Genomic DNA, 27,526 nt, shown 5'->3' with positions numbered 1-27,526 from the left:
TCATGAACACGCATTTGCGCAATCAATTCCAAACTGCCACTGCTACTGCTGCTAACACATCTGGGCTTCATAATAACCGAATCAGTGGGCAAACTGTTCGTAATCGTCTGCGGGAGAACGGTTTACATGCACGATGTCCTTACGTCGGATGCGTTTTAACGCAACGTCATCGTCTAAATCGTCTTAATTGGGCACGTGTACACACTCGTTGGATACGGCGACGCTGGAATACCGTTCTTTTTTCGGATGAATCCAGATTTTCTTTACAACGTGGTGATGGCAGGGTGCGCGTCTACCGTAGGGGAAATGAACGCTATGCTGACTGTTGTGTTCTTGAATGGGGTGGGGGTTGTGTCATGGTCTGGGCAGCCACTGCCCATGGTTATCGTTCACCACTAGTCGTCATTGATGGCAATTTAAATGCTCAACGTTACCGCGATGACATTCTCGCTCATCAAATCATTCCTCTGTTCCATAACAACGCCAACATCTCGATTTTTCAACATGATAATGCCACCTCTCATACAGCTAGAGACAATGTAAATTTTCTTAGGACAAATAACATTGATTTTATTGATGACTGGCCCTCTAAAAGTCCTGATCTCAACCCCATCGAGCATGTCTGGGATAGTCTGGACAGACGATTGAGGCGTCATCCCAACCTACCCGCTAACGTCAACGAACTTCGTCAAGTGCTCATTCAGGAATGGAACAATATTCCACAGGCAGAAATCAACACTTTAGTCAATTCTATGCGCCTGCGATGCACTGCAGTGGTCAATTCAAGAGGTGGTCATACCCGTTATTAAGTGGGTGTGGATTTTTTTAAACCCCTACCACAATTGGTCAAAATTTCTCCCAGTTTCTGTTAACCTATGGCCATGATTTTTGCACCAAACGATGCATCATGGAACACTCTTTAAACGCATATATAACAATTATTCCCCCGGTTTGGTTTCATCAAGTTATGTTCAAGCAAAGTTAGCGGAAGTTTCTTATTTTGTTCAGTATATAGTTATTTGGCTCAGCGGTGTTACAGATTATCTATACCTGGGCCCCGTTCCACGAAGCGATCTTAGCCCTAAGATCAACTTAAGTGCGTAGGGTAGCTATGCGCCTAAGGTAATCTTAGGGCTAAGATCGCTTCGTGGAACGGGGCCCTGGGGCCTAATTCACTAAACTCTCGCAACTTTGCGATCTCGCAGTGCTTTGAATTAGTTACCAGCATATAAAACATCTAAATACAAGATGGCCACCTCATATTTTAAAAATTATCTGCACCTGGGGGATAAAAAACAACAATTGTTGTGTAAGACTCTCTAAGAGTCTATTAATTAAATTTAGCTTAGAAACCCTCTTGAATTTGTTACCAGTATATAAAACATCTAAATACAAGATGGCCACCTCATATTTTAAAGATTATCTGTACCTGGCGGATAAAAACCCCAATTGTTGTGTAAGACTCTCTAAGAGTCTATTAATTTATTAATTAAATTTAGCTTAGAAACCCTCTTGAATTAGTTACCAGTATATAAAACATCTAAATACAAGATGGCCACCTCATATTTTAAAAATTATCTGCACCTGGGGGATAAAAAACAACAATTGTTGTGTAAGATTCTCTAAGAGTCTATTAATTAAATTTAGCTTAGAAACCCTCTTGAATTAGTTACCAGTATATAAAACACCTAAATACAAGATGTCCGCCAGATGTGATAAACAAATCATTTTCCAAAATAGACGATCTAGAGGTATTATTTACTGTCAAACTAATAAAAAAGACTTTAAATCCATCAAAAGCATGCATAACGTGATCTAATGTTTTACGTGCTATTCACAACCACTTGTCACATTGTTTTGTTTGTTTTAGAAAAAGCGATGAAGAAAATTGGATGCCGCGGGTTGAAAAATGACTTGTCAACAACGCGATCCAACATTATTATAATACTCCACATTTCTCCTTAGGCTTAAGTTTCATCATTTGATATCTCTCTGTTTGCCCCCCCCCCTCTCTCTCTCACACACGCACACGCACACGTATCTCTGTATTTGTCTATCTGTCTCTCTGTCTCTCTCCCTCTCTCTCTCTCTCTCTCTCTCTCTCTCTCTCTCTCTCTCTCTCTCTCTCTCTCTCTCTCACTGTTTCTGATTACGACTGTCTGTCCGTCTGCATTGTTCTACGTAGCCCGAGTACTCTGACTGTAAGAGAGCTAGACAGACATTTGGACATAAATACGCTCTCATTACAGTCAGAGACCAACCTGAGACGTAGATCACGTGATCGCCACTGGGCGATTCCACCTTGTGCAGCAGTTACAGGGGCCGTCTCATACCATTAGCGACTGTTCCGTCTGCATTGTTCAACGATAGCCCGAGTAGACTGGCTAATGCCGTTTTGGATCTTCATTAATTTCAGATTTAATTACTCATTAAAACCAAAACAATTGACACATTATTGATTCCATTTTGAATTTGAAGGATACATTTTTGGTGTACCTTTATCGACAGGATTTTCGGCAAAAGTATGTGCTACGTACTGCCTCCTCTTATGAGACGGCCCCTGTAACTGCTGCACAAGGCGGAATCGCCCAGTCTCGAAATAGATCACGCGCCCAGCTTTGTAATTGTTGCGACGGAGTGTCACGAAGCGTAGCTGAATGTGGGTGCTGTCGGGTTTCTTTCTGTAGTATGTGTATTAGTGATTAATATGTGGATTTTTTTGTATCAGTTAACTCGAAAATGATCGATGTAACGGTATTTGACGTCAAACATAGGATTGTTGTGGTATTAGAGCGGGAATCTTTGCCTACCGTTTGGTAGTCAGGAATTGCCAAAAATATACATAGGTTGGTCTCTGACTGTAATGAGAGCGTATTTATGTCCAAATGTCCGTCTAGCTCTCTTACAGTCAGAGTACTCGGGCTATGTTCTACGTTGTAAACAAAATATACCATAAAACCGACATTGCAACTTTAAATATCTTCAATCCAGCTACAGAGACAATATATGATTAAGTATACGTTTTTGTGATCTAATTTCCTGCAGCCAATGAAATAAACACATTCTGTTATCTGCTGTATGTTATTTAGCATCCAGTCGACTGTTAGTAAGCCGTTCGTTACACGACATAAGCACCGAGTTATTGACCGACCCATAAAAACCAAACAATTTCGCGCCAGCAAATATTTCGAAATACGGCGTTTACGTCTGCAGGCACATCCGACCTTTATATGATTTCCCGCTGATTAAGAGATGGAAATTACATTATGATTGTCCGAGACAGTAGAACCATACACTGGAGATGAGAAGGGTGGCAGTGATGTATAAGTATTATTATATTAGACACAACACAACGCTGCGATGGTCTCTCTGAATCTCTATATTTTTCTATCTCTCTTTATTTCTTTTTCTCTCTTTCAATCTCTCTCGATCTCATTCTATCTCTCTTGTCTGTCTGTCTCTATCTCTTTTTCTTTCTTTCTTTCTGTCTTTCTTTCTCTGTCTCTATCCTTTCTTTTACTTTCTGTCTCTTTCACCCCCTCTCTCGCTCGCTCTCTCCCTTCACTCTCTCCCCCTCTATCTCTTCCCTTTATATCCCCCTTCTCTACCCCTCTCTCAGCCCCCTCTGTCTCTTCCTCTCATCCCTCTCTATATCTATCCTCTCTTTCACTTTCTGTCTCTTTCTCCTCCCTCTCTCTCTCTCTCTCTCTCTCCTCTCTCTCCCTCTCCTCTCTCTCTCTCTCTCTCTCTCTCTCTCTCTCTCTCTCTCTCTCTCTCTCTCCCTCTCTCCTCTCTCTCTCTCACCGAAATGGCAACAAGGGATCCTAAGCAGTACAGTACATACCATGCAGAGAAAACAAAACCGACTCTCTCCGACGACCTTTCGTATCTCAAACAAGTGCGATTTTCATTGAAGTCCCCCTTTCAGGGAGATGGTCCATGTGCAATTTTGCCATTTGTATCGAGCCCTTCCCTAAAATACTTCCTGGGTCTGCCCTTGTCCAGTCGAGATCTCTACCCCAGTGGCATCTTTTCAATCCATGGTGCCTTTCCTTACAGTAGTATATATAGGCCTATTCTGCAATGCAGTTTACTGTAGGTTGCATGGTCCCAAAGAAGACAGTTCGAGGTGTATTGTCAAATATTTACGGAGTAAAAACAGCTGTGGCTGTGATTGGTTGTAATATGTGACACTGATTATTTGTGCAAATACTATTATCCATGGCAATACATAAATACACTTGTATTTGTTATACAATTGTTATGTAGTATATACCAGAGGTTGAAACTAACGCAGGGTACCCCCCAAAAATGGAACTGCAATTTTCAGCAAAAATTACGGTTGCTAATAAAAACATTAATTAAATCTCTTAAATGGTATGTGATTCCCCATGTTCTTGCAGGTAGATTAGATGTGAGGTGCCACACTTTTTATTGATGTACTTCCTCGGTGCGTTGATACGCTTCTTATATCAATTTTATTAGTAAACATTAACATTATCGGCAGTAGGAATTGATTCGGTCTATTAGAACCTGTACGGCAGTGATGGGAATCGGTTTGAATTTCACCATCGATCATCGGTTATAATCGAATTGCTCGAATCGATCAACTTTCGATTACATAATCGGTTAGGATATAGTGAGTTTCAGAAGGGTTTCAATTATACGGACCGGCCTCGGTGGCGTCGTTATTGGGCCATCGGTTTACAGGCTGGTAAGTACTGGGTTCGGATCCCAGTCGAGGCATGGGATATTTTAATCCAGATACCGACTCCAAACCCTGAGTGAGTGCTCCGCAAGGCTCAATGGGTAGGTGTAAACCACTTGCACCGACCAGTGATTCATAACTGGTTCAACAAAGGCCATGGTTTGTGGTATCCTGCCTGTGGGAAGTGCAAATAAAAGATCCCTTGCTGCTAATCAGAAAGAGTAGCCCATGTAGTGGCGACAGCGGGTTTCCTCTCAAGATCTGTGTGGTCCTTAACCATATGTCTGACGCCATATAACCGTAAATAAAATATGTTGAGTGCGTCGTTAAATAAAATATTTCTTTCTTTCTTTTTTCAGTTATACAGAATTATTGTTGAATCCACCTGGACTGACGCTACAAATCGCTCATCTTAACCTTAATCACAGTCTTTTTATATACACTTAAAAACCAACCCCAAACTCAAAATACTGACATCATTTCCATCATATAAAAGTGAAGTAACAAATACAATTAACATTTCCTCACACTAGAGCACCACGACTGGTATAGCAAAGGCCGTGGTATGTGCTACCCTGTCTATGGGATGGTATTATAAAAGATCCCTTGCTACTAATGGAAAAATGTATCGGGTTTTCCTATCTAAGACTATACGTCAAAAATTATCAAATGTTTGACATCCAAAAGCCGATGATTAATAAATCAATGTGTCTTTTTATATACTCTTAAAAACCAACCCCAACCCCAAAATAGTTCCATCGTTTCAATCGTCTAAAGTGAAGCAACAAATACAGCTAACATTTCCTCACACAATTATTAAAATCGATCATCGCATCGGTAGAAGATGCCACTGGGGTACAATGCCTTCAAATTTTATACGAACCATTAATTTGAAAATGAAACAAATTCAGGAGAGCGGAAGGATACAGATTAAATGGACTACTTCTATCGTTCTATATACATTGTCATAGACGAGTCGAGTTAAAATGTATTGGCTTTAATCAAATGAAATGTTCCGAGGAGCAGGTTTCGACACGCGTTACCCATCCGTCGAAAGTCTCTGAAGTAATCGATAAATGGTCCCCTTCAAGAAAGAGAGAACTACAGTTTAATGTTCTGTCTTCTTTCTTTCTTCTTTTTTACTTTCTTTCGTTTTTTTCTCTCTTTCTTTCGTTTTGCACATTTTGCTGTCTCTCCCTCTTTCTTTCAATCTTTATTCTATGTCTCAGTCTCTCTTTGCCTCACTGTCTCTCTCTCTCCTCCTCCTCTTCTCTCTCCTTCTCTCTCTATCTCTCTCTCCTCTCTCCTCTCTCTCTCTCTCTCTCTCTCTCTCTCCTCTCTCTTCTCTCTCCTCTCTCTCTCTCTCTCTCTCTCTCTATCTCTCTGTGTGTGTGTGTAACAAATAACTCGTCTAAAGTATCTATGCAATTTTCCCCATAAACACGTCAATATATATATTATATCAGTTGTTTCTCCTCCACCCTCTATCTCCCCCTCTCTGTCTCTCTCTCTCTCTCTCTCTCTCTCTCTCTCTCTCTCTCCTCTCTCTCTCTCTCTCTCTCTCTCTCTCTCTGTATCCTCCTTTTTCTCTTTGTTGGCTGAATGAAATAATGAATTAATACTTAACCACACGGCACTACAAATAATACATCAGCTATTGGAAGTCAAACATTTGGTAATTCTGACATATAGTCTTAGAGAGGAAACCCGCTACATTGTTCCATTAGTAGCAAGATATCTTTGATATGCACCATTCCACAGTCAAGATAACATATAGCACGGCCGTTGATGCACTGACTGGAACGAGAAATAGCCTGTCTATGGGGTGGTACATATAAAAGATACCTTGCTACTAATGTAAAAATGTAGCGGGTTTCCTATCTAAGACTATACGTAAAAAATGCCAAATGTTTGACATCCAATAGCCGATGATTAATAAATCAATGTGCTCTAGTGTAGTTAAAAAGCCAAACTTTAACTTTCATTGCTCACAAGTAAGTCACTTTTTTTTTTAAATCATAATATATTCTCCTAGTCGTGATGGGGGGGGGGGGGGGGGGGGTAGTTCAGTCAGTGGATGAAATGTTTATCAATGATTCCTTAATATGTACGTCAATCGTTCTCGTTGTTTTACTCTATGCCGGTGACACGGTACTCCTTGCAGATAATTACCAAGATATGCAAAAGTCACTAAGTGATTTTGATTCTTATTGCACGAAATGGAAACTAACAGTAAATTGTAAAAAAAACCTAAAGTTTTGATTTTAAACGACAATAAAACAGATTGTCAAAAAGTATTTTATCTTGGAAATACGAAGCTTGATAATGTAGAAAGATACAAATATCTTGGTATTATATTCCACAAATCAAACCGATTTACTAAGGCAAGAAACATCTTATATACTCAGGCACCAAAGGCTATGTACTTCGTTTTAAGACATGGCAGATGTTATAATATTTCCATACAGTGTCAGCTAAAATTATTTGACTGCATGGTTTTACCAGTCCTTTTATATGGTAGCGAAATTTGGGGTTTCAAAACTGTCATCATTGGAAAAACTATGTAACCATTTTAAAATGTTTTTATTACCTGTGAGGAAATCTACACCGTTGTATATATTATATGGAGAACTTGGACGTTGTCCAGTTTATATCACTGTAAAATTAAAATGATTTCTTTCTGGTATCGATTAATCACTGAAAAATAGTCCAGTTTATCATTACTAGTCTATAAATTATTACAAAATGATGTGAACAATAATATTTTTAATCACAAATGGATTATGTTTGCAAAATCAATTTTAGATGATGTTGGTTGTACATACATGTATATATGGTCCTCATAGTGCAATTGTATTACTAGTTGTTCCTTGTTGAAAAGATCTATTTCTACAAGGATTACTAATCAATACTTACAATCACGGTATACTCACGTTAATAATTAATCCAAAGCTTCAAATTATAAATTATTAAAAACTACTGTTGCATTTGAGACATATGTCACATTTGTAGAGACAAACACTGGTGCCCATTATTACGATTCAGATTTTCAAATCATAATATTCCTATTGAAACGGGTAGATGGGAAAATGTACCGGAGATGAGTTTCATTATATATTTACATGTATGTTATTTAAGAATGAAAGACATCGCTATTTATCCGCTTTGTGTCAATCATATAAAATATATATATATTATATATATATATATATATATATAATATATATATATATATATATATATATATATATATATTATATAATGTATATGTATGTGTATATATGTATATGTATGTATGTTATGTATATATATATATACGTTTTTATAAATTATTCACTTAAAAGTGTGGTGTATGAAAATGTTCTGTGTGTGTATATTGTATGGTGTGGCTATTCAGGAGATGGGACCCCGGCCAGACATGTCGAATCCTTAGTGTATATATGTTAAAAATATGCACTCGCTCTCTAATTTAAACTAATAATAGTTTTATTTAAAATTATTTCACTCTTAATCAAAAGTCTGATTAAATTGAACGATAATCTGTCATTAGAAAATGTTCTATGTTTGTATATGCAAAACGGTTCGGGCCCCTGGCTATTCAGAGATGGGACCCGGCAAGACATGCTCGAACGGTTTTTAGTGGATAGGACTGGATGTCCAATAAATGTCATAAGCACTCAATCTCGATTTGCAGCAAACTCTCGGGCCGATTAGTGTTTTTGACATACAATATATGGTATTTAACTAAAAAAGAAAGAAAATGGTTTATACGCGTTTTGCGGCCTGAACTCTTCAATTCGTTGTTTTTCCTGTCAAAACGTCACCAGTGCCCTACGACATGTTATGTAAAAGACCGTTTTAATGTGACTATATCGCGTTTGATTAAAAAAATATGAACGATCCTTTATCTGCTAATGGTGTACAACATGGATAAGGTTTCCTCTAATTTTCAAATTGTTTGACGATCCCCTAGCAGATGATTAATAATAATGTGCTCCAGGGAAGAAAATGGTCCTTTTGCGTTTTGAAAAATTCTTCGAGTGGTATTTTCCCTGTGTCACACCTCAATATGCTAAGGGCAGTGAACTGTTATGTTAAAGACCGTCAATATGCTAAGGCGAGTGAAAAAAATCTCACACCTCAATATGCTAAGGCGAGTGGTAATCTCACACCTCAAGGTTGCTAAGTTATCAAAAAATCTCACACCTCAATATGCTAGGCGAGTGAAAAATCTCACACCTCAATATGCTAAGGCGAGTGGAAAATCTCACACCTCAATATGCTAAGGCGAGTGAAAAATCTCACACCTCAATATGCTAAGGCGAGTGGAAAATCTCACACCTCAATATGCTAAGGCGAGTGAAAAATCTCACACCTCAATATGCTAAGGCGAGTGGAAAATCTCACACCTCAATATGCTAAGGCGAGTGGAAAATCTCACACCTCAAATATGCTAAGGCGAGTGGGAAATCTCTCAATATGCTAAGGCGAGTGGAAAATCTCACACCTCAATATGCTAAGGCGAGTGAAAAATCTCACACCTCAATATGCTAAGGCGAGTGAAAAACTGCACTCTCCAAAATAAATAAAATAGGCAGTGTAGCTCCGATTGGATTTTGACTGGTACATTTACAAAATTGTCTATTAAACCAGTATTTCCCGATTTGTAAAGAGAAATACCAGTTAAACGACTTCATGGAAGCCACTGCCATGTTTTTATTGTTTTAATAAAAGGACCTTCCTATCAGCTAAATGAGCTATGAAAACTATACAAAAATATACAAATTTATTTTACGTGTGCCGTTTGTCGAGTATAACGTGCGCTGTTTTTCACACTCGTCAGATTGATATTACGTGCGCTGTACGAGCGCGATCGAACCCGCGCACCTTAGAATCCAAGGTCTGGTGACGTCATCAAACAAACATTCCTTTCTTTCATTTGACATGCAGTTTTTTTCGTGGTGATGTTTGTTGAAACTCAAACCAGGTTTTATCGTTCATTAAAACGCAAATGCAAATTTATCCTGTTTGACAGGGAGGAAATAAGGTTGAAATGTTAAATACACATGGGACAAAATAATTTAAGCTTCCTCTCCATATTTGAGAATGACTGATGAAATGAGTGCTGCCAGGAAATCACTGACAACATAAGCCCAGATAAACGAATGTTATTTTGCTAAAAGAAACCGGTGATAACGAGAAAGAATGGAAACAAAACCTGACAGCTGTTTTAAGAGTTTGATTCATTTCATTTTAACTTATTTTCGTGCTTATATCCAATTAAGGTTCAAGCACGCTCTCCTGGGCACACACCTCAGCTTTCTGGGCTGTCTGTCCAGGATAGTGGGTTAGTTGTTAGTTGGTTAATGGTTAGTGAGAGAGAAGAGGGTGTAGTGGCCTTACACCTACCCATTGAGCCCTTAAGAACTCGCTCTGGATGGGAGCCGGTACCGGGCTGCGAACCCTGTACCTACCAGCCTGTAGTCCGATGGCTTAATCACTGCGCCACCGAGGGCGGTTGAGACTTTGATCATGATATTGACGTGTACTCATTACGGGCTAGGCGGGACGTAACCCAGTGGTACAGCGCTCGCTTGATGCGCGGTCGGTTTGGGATCGATCCCCGTCGGTGGGCCCACTGGGCTATTTCTCGTTCCAGCCAGTGCACCACGACTGGAATATCAAAGGACGTGGTATGTGCTATCCTGTCTGTGGGATGGTGCATATAAAAGATCCCTTGCTACTAATGGAAAAATGTATCGGGTTTCCTATCTAAGAATATACGTCAAAATGCCAAAACTTTGACATCCAATAGCCGATGATTAATAAATCAATGTGCTCTAGTGGTGTCGTTAAACAAAACAAACTTTTATTCACTGCAGCCTATCAGAAGCTGCCAAAGGGGTGAGGGTGGGGATTGGGGTGGATGGGTGTTAGTTGATGTCAACCAATTTGTTAGCCGATCTTTTGTGGGTAAAACTTTCCGTTTTTTCCCCACAGCTAAACGCAGCTACCAGATAGCAATCCCTTATAAGCCGAGACTATGTACACGACCGTCATGCATATAGCCACTTCTATGTTAAGTGACACAGATGACGACTTCCATTGCCGTATTATTTATGGGATTCATCTTTGTACGCAATATTTAGCACGAAGAAGGTACGATAGTTGACAGGACCTGAGCACAAAAAAGATCCTTGCGAAATGCGGCATCGGGCAAGTACAAAGAAGGCTGTCGACAGTACACATTAAAATAGGAGAACCGGTCAGAACGATCCGAACCTGTTAAAACGGCCTTGCGTAATATTTATATTATAGATACCATTTAGTCACATTTTAAGGAAGGAAGGAAATGTTTTATTAAATGACGCACTCAACACATTTTATTTACAGTTATATGGCGTTGGACATAATTATAGTTAAGAACCACATAGATATTGAGAGAGAAAACCCGCTGTCGCCACTTCATGGGCTACTCTTTTCTAGTAGCAGCAAGGGATCTTTTATATGCACCATCCCACAGACAGTATAGTACATACCACGACCTTTGTTACATCAGTTGTGGAGCACAGGCTGGAACGAGAAATAGCCCAATGGGGCCACCGGCGGGGATCGATCCTAAACCAACTGCGCATCAAGCGAGCGTTTTACCACTGGGCTACGTCCCGCCACTCTTATTTTAAGAGGTCGTATTATGTCTGATGAACTGACAAAACAAGTCGTTTAGTAGTGATTGTAGCAGAACATAAATAGGATTTTAAGGCCGTACCTAGACTGAAATAAGGTGTGTGTGTGTGTGTGTGTAAAAAATGTTTAATAAAAAATCAGGGTACAGGAATATTCGGTCTTCTTCGTCTAAAAGGGGCGGGATGTAAATCAGTGGTACAGCGCTCGCTCGATGCGCGGTCGGTCTGGGATCGATCCCCGTCGGTGGGCCCATTGGGCTATTTCTCGTCACAGCCAGTGCACCACGACTGGTATATCAAAGGCCGTGGTATGTGCTATCCTGTCTGTGGGATGGTGCATGTAAAATATCCTTTACTGCTAATCGGAAAGAGTAGCCCATGAAGTGGCGACAGCGGGTTTTTTCTCTCAATATCTGTGTGGTACTTAACCATATGTCTGACGCCATATAACCGTAATTAAAATGTGTTGAGTGCGTCGTTAAATAAACCATTTCTTTCTTTCTTCATCTAAACGTGTTTCCGTGCTGTAATGTCGTTCATTAATTCGTCCGTCCAGCTGTCCGTCCGTTCATTCGTTCGCTCGATCGGTAGAGCACTCGCCTGAGGTGCTTCCCGTCCCAACCAGTGCCCCACGACTGGTATATCAAAGGACGTGATATGTGCTATCCTGTCTGCGGGAAAATGCATATACAAAGTAAAGTTTGTTTTATTTAACGACGCCACTAGAGCACATTGATTTTTTATCTTATCATCGGCTATTGGACGTCAAACATATGGTCATTCTGACACTGTTTTTTTTAGAGGAAACCCGCTGTCGCCACATAGGCTACTCTTTTACGACAGGCAGCAAGGGATCTTTTATTTGCGCTTCCCACAGGCAGGATAGCACAAATCATGGCCTTTGTTGAACCAGTTATAGATCACTGGTCGGTGCAAGTGGTTTACACCTACCCATTGAGTCTTGCGGAGCGGAAAATGCATATAAAAGATCCCTTGAATCCAATGGAGAAAATTAGCAATGTTTGACATCACATATGACATTCAATTAGCAGATGATTAAAATGTGCCCTCGTGGTACCTTTAAACTTTAACTTACATTCATGCAACCATTCATTCAGCCATTATCTCGGTAGACAAAAAGTGAAAAACAAAATCCCACAACCCAGAAACCACCCTACCCACCCAAAAAAAAACCTCCCTCCCCAAAAAAAGCCCGTTTTTTGTTGTTATTTCACCCCTACGGACCACCCTACCCTCGGCGCTAGTTGTAGCCCTAATGTCATCAAAGCTGTCAGTTAAACGAGTACGTTTGTGCATACGACACGTGATCCACTAATAAAATCGTCTCGAACGTCTCTTCCGGTCCGACATTGTGCAACTATCCCTATCTCGACTAGACTGGTCATTAATGGCGTGTACCGCTACTGGATAGGAAAGAACTTCGGTTTTAACTACCGTCATTACCACTCTATTGCGGCTGCGGCAGCGAGGATGAGTAGAAAGTGAATGGGACAAATGACATGGGTGGGGTTAGGCAGGGCTATTATGAGGGGAGGGAGCGAAGAGCTGTGCCCCTCACTCCACACTTGAGGACAAACATGTACTTAAAAAAACACACCTCCTAATGTATGTAAATAAAGAAAAAAAAGTGGTCACACACACGATATCGTTCCTACGGGTCTGGTTTAGGGAAATTGCCCTTTTCAATTATTGATGAGCTCATTATGTAACGCCGAGGAAAAATTCTCAATAGTGTGATTCATCAATGGTTGGTAATGTGTTTTACGTTCCTTTCACACAAAACGAGTTTCCGTTCGCAATAAAATCGACATTTAGAAAATAGGAGTTCAAAAGAGGTCATCAAAACGCGATTATATTAATTTTCAGTGAACTCTTTTTGAGACCCCTACAACTGTAACAGCGACAAAAACAAATCGGATATGCAGAAATTAATAATCTGGGCATGCCAAATCAATAACAGCCAGAGATACTGCAGTGTTGAAATGGGGAACAAGTACCACAATATTCCTGATAAATATGCCAGAACAGATCATTCCGGTGGGTTGTTTTCCAAGAAGTGACAGTTGACCGTGTATTAATGGTGCCTTGCCCACTCAAGCCCCGTCATCGGAGAGGAGAGTCAGCTATTCCGGATTAAATACGACCGTGAAATGTTTATGGAATAGAGGGCGGGATCATACATAGTGTATATTTCAAGTCACGCGATCTGTGAGACTCCGCCTTTAACCTACTAGCATAAATTAAAGAAAATGAAAAAACAAAAGAAAAAACCCAAAAAACAAAAAACAAAAAAACAACACACAAAAAAACCCAGAAAAAAGAAATTCAATTTTAGTTAACGCTTTCTGCTTAAAACGTTTACGAAAGGGTTTAAAGTACCGACTTTAAGAGTATATTTCAAGTCACGCGATCTGCACGACTCTGTCGTTAAAGGCACTCAGTCACGGATTTAGTGGTCCTTATTTCTCTAAATATGGATTATAAAATTAATGGAAATTACATTCATGTGGTATACCAAACCTCGTTATTGAATCATTCAAAACATTTTAATTAAAACACGATCGAGGGAATTCCAGACACGATTCATTTTTAAAATTTGGAATTCTTCTCGTGAAAAGTCATAAAACGTACGGCAAAAGCCAGTTTTTGTTGTTATTTTAGGGTAACGGCCCCTCTTTCACCATACGGGCCACCCTATCCTCCGCGCTAGTTGTAGCCCTAATGTCATCAAAGCTGTCAGTTAAACGAGTACGTTTGTGCATACGACACGTGATCCACTAATAAAATGTCTCCAACCTCTTCCGGTCCGACATTGTGCAACTATCCCTATTTCGACTAGACTGGTCATTAAATGGCGTGTACCGCTACTGGATAGGAAAGAACTTCGGTTTTAACTACCGTCATTACCACTCTATTGCAGCGGCGGCGGCGAGGATGAGTAGGAAGTGAATGGGACAAATGACATGGGTGTGGTTAGGCAGGGCTATTATGAGGGGAGGGAGCGAAGAGCTGTGCCCCTCCCTCCACACTTGAGGACAAAAATGTACTTTAAAAAAAATATCCTAATGTATATAAACAAAGATAAAAAAGTGGTTACACACACGATATCGTTCCTACGGGTCTGGTTTAAGGAAATTGCCCTTTTCAATTATTGATGAGCTCATTATGTAACGCCGAGAAAAAATCTCAATAGTGTGATTCATCAATGGTTGGTAATATGTTTTACGTTCGGAAAGAGTAGCCCATGTAGTGGCGACAGCGGGTTTCCTCTCAAAATCTGTGTGTCCTTAACCATATGTCTGACGCCATATAACCGTAAATAAAATGTGTTGAGTGGGTCGTTAAATAAAACATTTCTTTCTTTTTTAAAAATTGACATTTAGAAAATAGGAGTTCAAAAGAGGTCATCAAAAACGCGATCATATTCATTTTCAGTGAACTCTTTTTGAGACCCCTACAACTGTAACTGCGACAAAAACAAATCGGATATGCAGAAATTAACAATCTGGGCATGCCAAATCAATAACAGCCAGAGATACTGCAGTGTTGAAATGGGGAACCAGTACCTTAATATTCCTTATAAATATGCCAGAACAGAACATCCCGGTGGGTTGTTTTCCCAAGAAGTGACAGTTGACCGTGTATTAATGGTGCCTTTCCCACTCAAGCCCCGTCATCGGAGAGGAGAGTCAGCTATTCCGGATTAAATACGACCGTGAAATGTTTATGAATAGAGGGCGGGATCATACAAAGTGTATATTTCAAGTCACGCGATCTGTGAGACTCCGCCTTTAACCTACTAGCATAAATTAAAGATAATGAAAAAAGAAAGAAAAAAAAAAAAAAAAAAAAGAAAAAAGAAATTCAATTTTAGTTAACGCTTTCTGCTTAAAATGTTTACGAAAGGGTTTAAAGTACCGACTTTAAGAGTATATTTGAAGTCACGCGATCTGCACGACTCTGTCGTTAAAGGCACTCAGTCACGGATTTAGTGGTCCTTATTTCTCTAAATATGGATTATAAAATTAATGGAAATTACATTCACGTGGTATACCAAACCTCGTTATAATATCATCCAAAACAGTTTAATTGAACCACGATCGAGGGAATTGCAGACACGCTTAATTTTTAAAAGTTGGAACTCTTCTCGTGAAAAGTCACAAAACGTACGGCAAAACAGACTCGTAATTATAAGGCTATATATATATATACGACAGCCGTGCAATGTATTCTTGATTTCTATATAAAAGACGGCTGTATATGGAGACCTGGAAAATGAGGGCCGGCTATTATATTATTTCATGACAAAATAACGACGATTACGCTGAAATAACATAATAACCAGTCGAAACATGGAACTCTCAATAATATTTTTAAAATTATTATTATTATTGAAAAAAATGTTTGTGTCGTTTTGGGTTTTATTTACGGAGCTGCCGTACACGGTACCACTTCAGGCGCGTGTGCATGGAATTTAGTACAGACGGTTACAACTCTGTAGTGCTCGGTTAGTAAATGGGTAACGTTTTCCAGCGTCACCAATTTTGCCTACTAACAAATTATTTTGACCGATTCGCAAAGTAGTCATTCGGTTTAATGTATTGCGTTAAAAAACAATGTTTTGCCCTCCAAAGGTTGGCTTAATTATAACTTAACCCAATTGAATGCAGTTGTACGTACAGGGGCAAGTTCAGGCTGCCGCTTGAATGTGTACGCACGTTAATCTTGCATTATTATAGCCAAAACCCCCCGATAAAACACTGCCTCGTCCACCCCAAAAAGGTAGTAGTAGACTAACACTAATAACACCAATAATAATAATAATAATAATAATAATAATAATAATAACAATAATAATAATTTATTTAAACAGTTACATAGGCAGTCTCAAAATTGCAATCGGTGAAAAATTATTAAGTTCAAGCCCTGTTGTTAGTTTGTGTACTGTCCGTAGTTAGTTTCTCTTTCAGATAATCTACCTCAGCAGCTGATAATATTTATTTATTTATTTATTTATTATAATTATTATTATTATTATTATTATTATTTATTTTATTTTATTTTATTTTTTGACTGCAGTGGCAATATTACGCTATTCATATGTCTATGAAAAACATACACAAAAGGGTCCACTAGATTCATATACAATCTCTCCCTCCCCTGTTCAGTAAACGCACTATTCGTACAGTAGTTAGTATATATTCCTCCTGTGGAACAATCAAATACTTATTTACCGCCTATATCAGTATATGCATTTTTGGTATGCATATAGCCAGCCCTCGTTAGCGGAGATTATATACACGGCCGTCGTATATATAGCAACATCGTATATAAACACCGTCTAGTTCATAGTATGCTTTAAAAATGTAACAATTCCTATCCTGAGCCAGCTGTTATAGCATATTTTGCATAATAATGAATTTGACAAGGTGAAAAATGAAGGTGTTTGTGATCCAGATGTTTAGATTTAATCGCGTATGACTAACGATAAATTTACCCACAGATGCAAAAGCCTAACTAGTCGGGATTGTCGACGTTTAACATGCTTCTGTTACCAAAATATATTAATGTATAAGCTTATTATCATTCAGTACATGTTTTTATTAATTTTAATAACTTATTTTCATTGTGGGTTTTTCTATATACCCTACGTCGCAGAGGACGGTCAAGCGTTATCGTTACACGAGCTTGGTAAATAGTTTTGACACTGTGGTTATTCGGGGAATGCCCGTCACATGACTCAAAAATAATACGTCACACCTCTGCTCTCCAAATAGCCGTTATTTTTCTCTGAATTATGGACCGTCGACATAATTCAATTATTTTCATAAAATATCAATAAAAATGGTGGTTATGTAGATGGTTCAATAAAGTACTTTTAGGTACAAATCAAATGTATATATTTTCAGATAATACTTTGCCGGGTCGTTAATTAGGTCAACCACCCGTGACTGAGTGCCTTTAACCTATATTTTACATGCACACATTTAAAAAATAAACAAAACTTTCGTTCAATCTTAGTTAACGCTAGCTGCTCAAAATATGATACCAGTAAGAGTGTCCTACACAATGTATATTTCAAGTCACGCGATCTGCACGATTCTGTCTTTAACCTATGTCTTTTACATGCACACAGTCAACGCAAAAAAACACACAAAAAACAAAACAACAACAATGCGTTCAATCTTAGTTAACGCTAGCTGCTTAAAATATGACACCTGAACAGCGTATATTTCAAGTCACGTGATCGGCTTTCTCTTTAACCTGCGTTTTACGGTAATGACGTACGTGTACGCGTCTGTTTTCTCGAACCAGCCAATTATTCATCCCAATTTCCGTCCGAACAGCTCCGTGTTCGGAAATAGAGAACGTCAGAGAATTAATGTTGGTTTAACAATACACCAGGAACTCGTGAACCTAATGGTTACTGGGTGTCTAACATGGCGACTGCGACTCTTTGTCGATATATCAAGAGAACAAACTCGATATAACGAACACCTGTGGCGTGTACGTTACACACTGGTCACATGTCTTCGTGATATTGGGTTTATACGGTGTACCAGCCTCGGTGGTGTTGTGGTTAAGTCACTGGGCATAAGGCTGGGAGGTGCTGGGTTCGTCTCCCACCAATCTAGCGAATGACCACTGAACATGCCTCATTAATGTTATGTATATAACTAAAGACATGAACTTTATTCGTATTAGGCCTAATGGCCATTGAGCACATAATATATACATATACACAGATATATAATGTTTGTATACAACGTGTAAATCGTATTGACACATAAATGGGATACATTAGCGACATGGCGCCCATGAGTATTAACATGATGTTTATAAAATAACTAAATGCAAAATTAAAGATACACATAATACACATAACAAACGTTTTACTTACGCATTCACATTCACATGCAGGGAAAACTTCCTTGTACAAAATTATGTTTCTTTTTTCAAAGGCTTTAAAACAATACACAGCTAACCGTCTTACTATTCTTTCATTGTTGTTATTTAACAGTTCAATAAATTTGAACATACTAGGGTTATTTTTATAATATTTTGGTATGTAATGTCTGATAGATTTGTACATAGGACAAACAAGTATAAAATGGAATTCATCTTCTATTAAATTACAAGTAGTACATTTACGATTATCCAGTGCAACTGGGTTAGGTTTTGCCCATCTTCCAGTTTCAATTAATAATCTTCGAGCAGCAATGCGTAGTCTCGTTAAAGCAGTTCTATATTTTCCAACAGAAATACTGTCTAAATATGACTTATAAGAAAAAGTATTTGAAAAATGTCTGTATAGTGATGCTCTTGAAGAAAGGTTTAATCGATAGCGCCATCCCTGTATAAACATATCTTTTAATCTTTGCATTAATAATGATAAAAACACCACCTCATTCCCTACACCCTGATTTTGCCAGACTATAGAAAAGCCAGTATTATTTAACAAATTTCGAACACGCATAGCCCAGTTATTTTTAGTAGGGAACAAAATCATATCACTTATCATATCATAACATATTTTTGTAAATTTCCTGTTGTCACCTTTTATAATTTTCAACCAGAACTTAATAATTCTATAATGTCTATGCACAATCAAAGGAAATCTACCTAATTCGCCATATACAAAATCAGTTTGAGTAGTCTGCTTTACACCAAGTAACTGCTTACAAAATGTCAAATGCATTCTTTCTACTGCCGTTCTCTGAATAAACCCCCAGACTTCGCAGCCGTAGCTTAGAATAGGATGTATTAATTTGTCAAATACAGTGGAACCTCATTAGTCCGGACAGTATGGTTATTACAAAAAAACGTCCGAATTAACGAATTTCCGTATTACTGAAATGTACATGATGAGTAACCTCCCTTGATTCCGTAGGGTATGATCAAGAGTTACCCACTTTTAAAAATAAAATACTCTTCTTCTTTTTTCATAAAATAAAACAGCCAGTCTGGTCATAGATAAAAGAAATTATATTTAAAAAAACAACAAAAAAACACTTGTGAACACTTGTGCTCTATCCTACTAACACTAAATAAACTCAGGTGAATAGTTAATAAACTGCGGTATGAAACCCCGTGCAGCCATTTTATCTCCGTCGATTCCTTGAGCGTTAATTGGCGGATTACTTTTATGTTCAATCAGTGGCGACCGGTCAAACGAAGCAGTTTGCCTTTACTTTGTACATTTGGTTCAGAATTAGGACCGTCCGGTTCCGGAAGCTGAATATCTGGATTAATGAATAACTTTACTGAGTGGTCGTTTCGTTTTGCTAAAAAAAACGTCCGTAAGGTGAGGATTCCGGACTACTGGAGTCCGGACTAACGAGGTTCCACTGTATATCACACACATGAGAAGGTTTTAACGACACAAATTGTTGTAAATACTTTTACATTTGGTACATTGCTTTTTGCGCTTGTCCCACGAGAGTATTTTGCATATCAGTAAATGATCCACCTGTCGTAAACACAACACCTAAATATGAAAATCTGCGTACAATTTCTATTGGATAATTACCATATCTAAATTCTAAATCATTTGATAGTCTATCACCTTTACAAAATACCATAACTTTTGTTTCTCAATATTTACACATAGCCCATAGCCTCCATTTAATGCTATATTCATACAATGCATCCAGACAATTTTGCAAATCTAATTCATTTTCCGCTAATAAAACTATGTCGTCTGCAAATAAAAGAATAAATAGCTTAAGCATGCCTGTATCCACTCCGCCAACACCTTTGTGAATGATCTCATCCTCGAAGTCATTTATATACATAGCAAATAAAAAAGGCGAAAGGCATTCGCCTTGTCTAACACCGATGTTACAAACAAAAGGTTCTGATTGAGTGTTGCATGTTCTAACAAATGATTTAGTACAGTTATACATCGATCTTATTATATTTAGCATTTCTCCGCGAATTCCTATCTGTATCAGTTTATACCACAGATTATCTCTTACAACATAAACAAACGCCTTTGAAAAATCAACAAAAGCACAAAATAATTTGTTATTATTATTAACAAAATGAGTAATTAATGAGTGTAAAACAAAAATATTGTCAACAGTGCCCATACCTGAACGGAAATCAGACTGTCCTTCAATATAAACCTGATAATTTTCAGCCCAAACTGTGAGGCGGCTGTTGAGGATTTTCGTAAATAAGTTGCCCAGACAGCTTAGTAGGGTAATGCCTCTATAATTATTAACATCATTAATGCTACCCTTTTTGTGCAATGGTATAATGCACCATCAGCCCATGAGCGTGGAAAGTGACCAGACATAAAAATAGTGTTGAATAAAGTGCAAACATGTGGACAAAGTACATGTTTACCACTCATAATAAATTCATTCAAAATACGATCTGAACCACTATTCTTAGAATTATGTAAACTATCAATTGCCTTCATAATTTCATCACAAGAAATAGCAATATTTAATTCGTCAAACATAACTTCAAATTCTCCTTTCACATATTTATCAACAAACTGCACAACATCTTCATCAGGGTTAAGAAATGGACTTGTAGGATTATTTATATGTTTAAAATAATTGGCAAACTCTGAACATGAAATATTTGGGTTAATTATGTTACTAGCCCCTTTCAATAATTTCCAATATGCTTTGACGTTACTTTGTTAGGCAGCTAACAGTTTAGTGGTTTGTTCTCTATCATGGTTAAGTCTACATTTTCTGGCACTTGATTTAAATAATGACCGAGCTTGCACCATTCTTTGTCTGTTTTCCGTAGAATCATGTTTACGATATTCATTAAGTTAATCTAAAAACTCATAGCGTTTATCTTCACATTCTTCAGAATACCAACTCATATTAATGCGGTTATCCTTACGTGAAAGAAAGAAAGAAGTGTTTTATTTAACGACGCGCTCAACACATTTTATTTACGGTTATATGGCGTCAGACATATGGTTAAGGACCACACAGATTTTGAGAGGAAACCCGCTGTCGCCACTACATGGGCTACTCTTCCGATTAGCAGCACGGGATCTTTTATTTGCGCTTCCCACAGGCAGGATAGCACAAACCATGGCCTTTGTTGAACCAGTTATGGATCACTGGTCGGTGCAAGTGGTTTACACCTACCCATTGAGCCTTGCGGAGCACTCACTGGATTTAAAATCCCATGACTCGACTGAGATCCGAACCCAGTACCTACCAGCCTGTAGACCGATGGCCTAACCACGATGCTAACGAGGCCGGTATCCTTACATGAATCTCTATGGCTTACATTTCGTGAGAACATATCACCAGCTACGTCATTGATTACATGAATAAACTCTAGTACAATATCATTAATAAACTGAGTATTAACATTTGAACAGTTAAGGATCTTTGTTTCAACTGCGTCCAATTTACCAACAGTTTCATCACAAGTGGGAATCTGGGGCCAATTTCAAATTCGCAAAACATCGTAAGTTTACGTCTGCGACTAGCAGTTATACCGGGCATACATATGCAAGTGCTCGGCATTTATTTCACGAAGAAAATTACATCATTACGGAAGCATTTTAAGGACAAAAGAAAATTAAATGTGTACTTCTAACTGTATTTGTTATAATATAATAGTAATAAGAATTGTGGTTTAGTCGTAGATTTACGTTTACGTGCAAAACTAGGCTTACAATATTTTGTGAAATTGGGCCCAATCCCCTTAACCAGTGTACTCGTACAATGGTTGCAATAAAGATTGTATTGTATTATATTGTATTGTATTGTATTGATCTAAGAAAGAAAAGGAAAGTAATATTTGTTTATCGACACCTCAGCCCATTTAAACTGAGGCTGTTTGATGTCTAAGATATGGTCGATGGAGAGAACAGGAACAACACACTAGTTTATATGTATCGAGTAAAACGCTTCACACTACAAACTAGTTTATAAGTATCGAGTAAAACGCTCCACACTACAAACTAGTTTATATGTATCGAGTAAAACGCTTCACACTACAAACTAGTTTATAGGTATCGAGTAAAACGCTCCACACTACAAACTAGTTTATATGTATTAAGTGGTTGTGCTACAAACGAAACGCTTCACACTACAAACTAGGTTATATGTATCGAGTAAAACGCTTCACACTACAAACTGGTTTATATGTATTAAGTAGTTGTGCTACAAACGAAACGCTTCACACTACAAACTGGTTTATATGTCTCGAGTGGTTGTGCTACAAATGAAACGCTTCACACTACAAACTAGTTTATATGTATCGAGTGGTTGTGCTACAAACGAAACGCTTCACACTACAAACTAGTTTATATGTATCGAGTAAAATGCTTGGCACTACAAACTAGTTTATATGTATCAAGTGGTTGTGCTATAAACGAAACGCTTCACACTATAAACTAGTGTGTATGTACTGAGTGGTTGCGCTATAAACGAAACGCTTCACACTACAAACTAGTGTATATGTACCGAGTGGCTGCGCTATAAACGAAACGCTTCACACTACAAACTAGTTTATATGTATGGAGTAAACCGCTTCAAAATACAAACTAGTTTAAATGTATTGAGTGGCTGTGCTATAAACGAAACGCTTGACACTAAAAAACTAGTTTAAATGTATCGAGTGGTTGTGCTATAAACGAAACGCTTCACACTACAAACTAGTTTATATATATATCGAGTGGTTGTGCTATAAACGAAACGCTTCACACTACAAACTAGTGTATATGTACCGAGTAAAACGCTTGGCACTACAAACTAGTTTATATGTATCGAGTGGTTGTGCTATAAACGAAACGCTTCACACTACAAACTAGTTTAAATGTATCGAGTAAAACGCTTCACACTACAAACTAGTTTATATGTATCGAGTGGTTGTGCTATAAACGAAACGCTTCACACTACAAACTAGTGTATATGTACCGAGTGGTTGTGCTATAAACGAAACGCTTCACACTACAAACTAGTGTGTATGTACAAAGTGGTTACGCTATAAACGAAACGCTTCACACTACAAACTAGTTTATATGTATGGAGTAAACCGCTTCAAAATACAAACTAGTTTAAATGTATCGAGTGGCTGTGCTATACACGAAACGATTGACACTAAAAACTAGTTTAAATGTATCGAGTGGTTGTGCTATAAACAAATTGCTTGACTTCAAAACATCCTTTGAACTCTGTTATTTGCAGTCATGGGACCGTACACTTGCACACGATAATGCACCTTTAACGTCTGGGTTTTCTTCGGCAACTAAGAAATGAAAGGTACGTAGATATATTGAGAGGTGTTAAAAAGTCAAAGTTTGTATTTTTCTACGAACACTACTAGAGCACATTGATATTAACCATTGGATGTCAGATATACGGTAACTGTGACACGTAGTTTTCAGAGGAAACCCGCTACATTTTTCCATTACCAGAAAGGGATCTTTTATATGTACTTTCTAATTGTATAGAACATACCACGGCGTTTGATATACTTGTCACGAGGCACTGCTTGGGACATCATAAACCCGATCAGACGTCCATCGAGGGGTTTCGACCCTTCAACCGAAGTTTATGACGCGAGCGTTCTACCAGCTGAGTTAGATGCACTTTTTATATCTACCGTAATAACGTTTTTTTTTTTAAAGTTTGTTTTGTTTAACGACACCACTAGAGTACTTTGAATTATTAATCATCGACTATTGGATGTCAAACATATGGTCATTTTGACAGTCTTAGAGAGGAAACCAGCTACATTTTTCCATTAGTAGCAAGGGATCCTTTTTATGCACCATCCCCACAGGCAGATTAGCACATACCACGGACTTTGATATAACAGTTGTGGTGCACCGACTAAAACGAGGAATAGCCCAATGGTCCCACCGACGGGGATCGATCCTGGACCGGCGAGCACTTTACCACTGGGCTACGTTCCGCCCTCCGTAATAACGTGTTAATATGGCTAAGAAGCACCCAGATAATGAGAGAGAAAACCAACTGTCACCATTCCATGGGCTAGCAGCAAAGGATCTTTTATATGCACCATCCCACATGCAGGATAGTACATGCCACGGTCTTTTTACAACATCTGTGGAGTACTGGCTGGAACGTAAAATAGCCTAATGGGCCCACCGACGGAGATCGACCCTAGACCCACCGGGCATCAAGCAAGCTTTTTATTATTGGGTTACCTCCCGCCCATTGGAGGTTAGAGGTTGGAAGTGTGTGTGTGTGTGTGTGTGTGTGTGTGTGTGTGTGTGTGTGTGGTGTGTGAGTGTGTGTGTGTGTGTATGTGTGTGTGAGGTGTGTGTGGTGTGTGTGAGGTGTGTGTGTGGTGTGTGTTGTGTGAGGTGTGTGTGTGTGTGAGGTGTGTGTGTGTGTGAGGTGTGTGTGTGTGTGTGTTATTTTGTGTTGACGTCAACCCCCCAACTCGTACAACTATGTCTAAGTTAAGATCGCAGTATGCACGACGACCTACCTTTGGTTACCGAAACCGGAGTCTAAATCTTCTCCCTTTGATTCTGCTCTGCCGATCAGTCCACAACATGCTCCATGTTAACAAAACTTCCTTCTCTGATTAGGCCAAATCTGCACCATTTGCATGCATCAGTGTGCGCCCATTTTATAGCGCGAACTGCCGATAACAACTCCAAGACGTACGCCCTATCCACACAGTAAACACAGTCCAGTCACAACATGAACTGATTAGACCTGCAACTCATTGGACCCGGCATATCTAGTCCTTCTCTCTTTCTCTCTCTCTGTCTCTGTCTCTGTCGCTTGAAGTTCAGAGCGCTCTTACCATGTCATCCTGATTAGAAATCTCTGTGATTACAGAGTCGAGGCGGCCCGGATCCCGATAGCTCTGCCGCTAAACGATGCTCTTATCAAATGCAGACTGCACCATATGGAAAACCAATACAGGGGGCAATGATGTAAACTAAGTTCCATTGGCCGCCTAGTATACACGGTCTGGAGTAGCGCTAATCTTTTCTCGAAAGCTTGGTGTTGTTTGGGAGAGAGAGAGAGAGAGAGAGAGAGAGAGAGAGAGAGAGAGAGAGAGAGAGAGAGAGAGAGAGAGAGAGAGAGAGAGAGAGAGAGACGGACGGACGTACGCACAGACACATAGCGAGAACAGGTAGGGAAGGAAGAAACGGAAAGAACGAGAAAGAGTGAATGAGAGACAGACAGAGAGCGATATACAGACAGAAACAGACTGAGTTGTAGAGACAGAGTGAAAGCGAGAAAACAAGAAAGAGAGAGAGAGAGAGAGAGAGAGAGAGAGAGAGAGAGAGAGAGAGAGAGAGAGAGAGAGAGAGAGAGAGAGAGAGAGAGAGAGATAGAGAGAGAGAGAGAGAGAGAGAGAGAGAGAGAGAGAGAGAGAGAGAGAGAGAGAGAGAGAGAGAGAGAGAGAGAGAGAGACAGAGAGGGAGACAGAGAAATGTGTGTGAATGTGTGTGTGTATGTGTGTGTGTATGAGTGTGTATGTGTGTGTGTGTGTGTGTGTGTGCGTGCGCGCGCGTGTGTGTATGAGTGTGTATGAGTTTGTACACGTGAGGAGCGTCTAAGTGGAGAAAAGCAGTATATTTCTACACGAATACATTATCCATTGCACTTGAAATCCCATTAACTAAAACTTGGTACCAGTCCGTTGATGAATTAATTCTCTTCACTGCCGCCTGTTGCTGTCTCCGCAAATTCCAATAAGACTTTAGTGGGTCGTTAAGTAAGTAAAAGAAAAAATCTCTGTCAGAGACATAATCCGAACTTCCCCGATATCGTGCGCGCGGGTTGATGTATATACATTTAGTAATCTGGTGGGAATTCACTGTGAAAGAAGTCTGCATTGATCCGCAGATGAAATACATTATCCCATATTCATCTCAATACGTAGATAGAGAGAGAGAGTCGGAAGCATCGCACGAAACCAGGGGATTTTAGACCATAGAATCGTGACTATTCCTTAATAGCGTAACACCAACTGAGGCCTTGATTAGTAATAGTACATGACAGGCTATCTCAGGGGCGGATCCGGGGGAGTATACGGACACCGGAATACGTTAACAACACAATAGCACATACCACAGCCTTTGATATACCAGTCGTGGTGCACTGGCTGGAGCGAGAATAGTCCAATGGGTCCACCGACGGGGATCAATCTGAGATCTACCGCGCAGCAAGCGAGCGCTGTACCGTTGAGCTATGCCCCGGCCCTTGAAAATAATTCGTCATAATATTATTTCGTTTGGACAGGTACACACTAAAATGCGTATTTTTATCTTATGTGTCTGGTAAATGCAATTTATAATACAGTATGTGTGTGGGGTGGGTGGGTGGGGTGGGGGGGGGGGGGTCCAAGGCTTCGGAATAGGTGGATGCTGGGGTGGTATTTTAACTAATGGCTATAATTAAATAATTTATTTTTAGCGATGACTATGCATACACGAATATCTTGGTCAGATGTCCGTGTCACGTGGTTTAACATGCACATTCGGAAAAAGCTGTTGTTGCGCACGCCTGCCTTGGGCATAGGTTCTAACCACTGCCAGCCCCTCCATCATAAGCGTACGCGACTGGGGGCTGGGTGGGGAGCAAATCCTCAAATTCGAGCATAAATTATAGAGATTTTTATCATGTATTTCCACATTATACCCGCAATATTAATTGTAATCCATGTAAAAAAAAACAGAGAAAGAAATGTTTTATTTAACAACGCACTCAACACATTTTATTTACGGTTATATGGCGTCAGACATATGGTTACGGACCACATACATTTTGAGAGGAAACCCGCTGTCGCCACTACATGGGCTGCTCTTTCCGATTAGCAGCAAGGGATCTTTTATTTGCGCTTCCCACAGGCAGGATAGCACAAACCATGGCCTTTGTTGAACCAGTTATGGATCACTGGGCGGTGCAAGTGGTTTACACCTACCCATTGGGCCTTGCGGAGCACTCACTCAGGGTTTGGAGTCGGTATCTGGATTACAAATCCCATGCCTCGAATGGGATCCGAACCCAGTACCTACCAGCCGGTAGACCGATGTAGACCACACGACGCCACCGAGGCCGGTAGACAGCTTTGAAGTGGCAACTATTATACTGAAGTTGACAGGGGATAGCATGTAGTTTGCAAACAC

The 27,526-nt window shown here is 39.3% G+C and overlaps 1 protein-coding gene across 1 annotated transcript in view; it reads right to left on the bottom strand.

The window, feature by feature from the left end:
* Nucleotides 1-25,366, bottom strand: part of LOC121387850 (D-threo-3-hydroxyaspartate dehydratase-like) — a 72,533-nt gene extending 47,167 nt beyond the window's left edge. The window contains exon 1 of the mRNA XM_041519080.1: nucleotides 24,865-25,366. The gene's annotated coding sequence lies outside the window, so the exon portion shown is untranslated. The remainder of the gene's footprint in view (nucleotides 1-24,864) is intronic.
* Between the last annotated feature and the right edge of the window lie 2,160 nt (nucleotides 25,367-27,526).

This window comes from Gigantopelta aegis, chromosome 13 (assembly GCF_016097555.1).
Source record: "Gigantopelta aegis isolate Gae_Host chromosome 13, Gae_host_genome, whole genome shotgun sequence".
NCBI lineage: Eukaryota > Metazoa > Mollusca > Gastropoda > Neomphalida > Peltospiridae > Gigantopelta > Gigantopelta aegis.
Note: the sequence above shows the minus strand (reverse complement) of the source record. Positions and strands in the feature narration are given on the sequence as shown.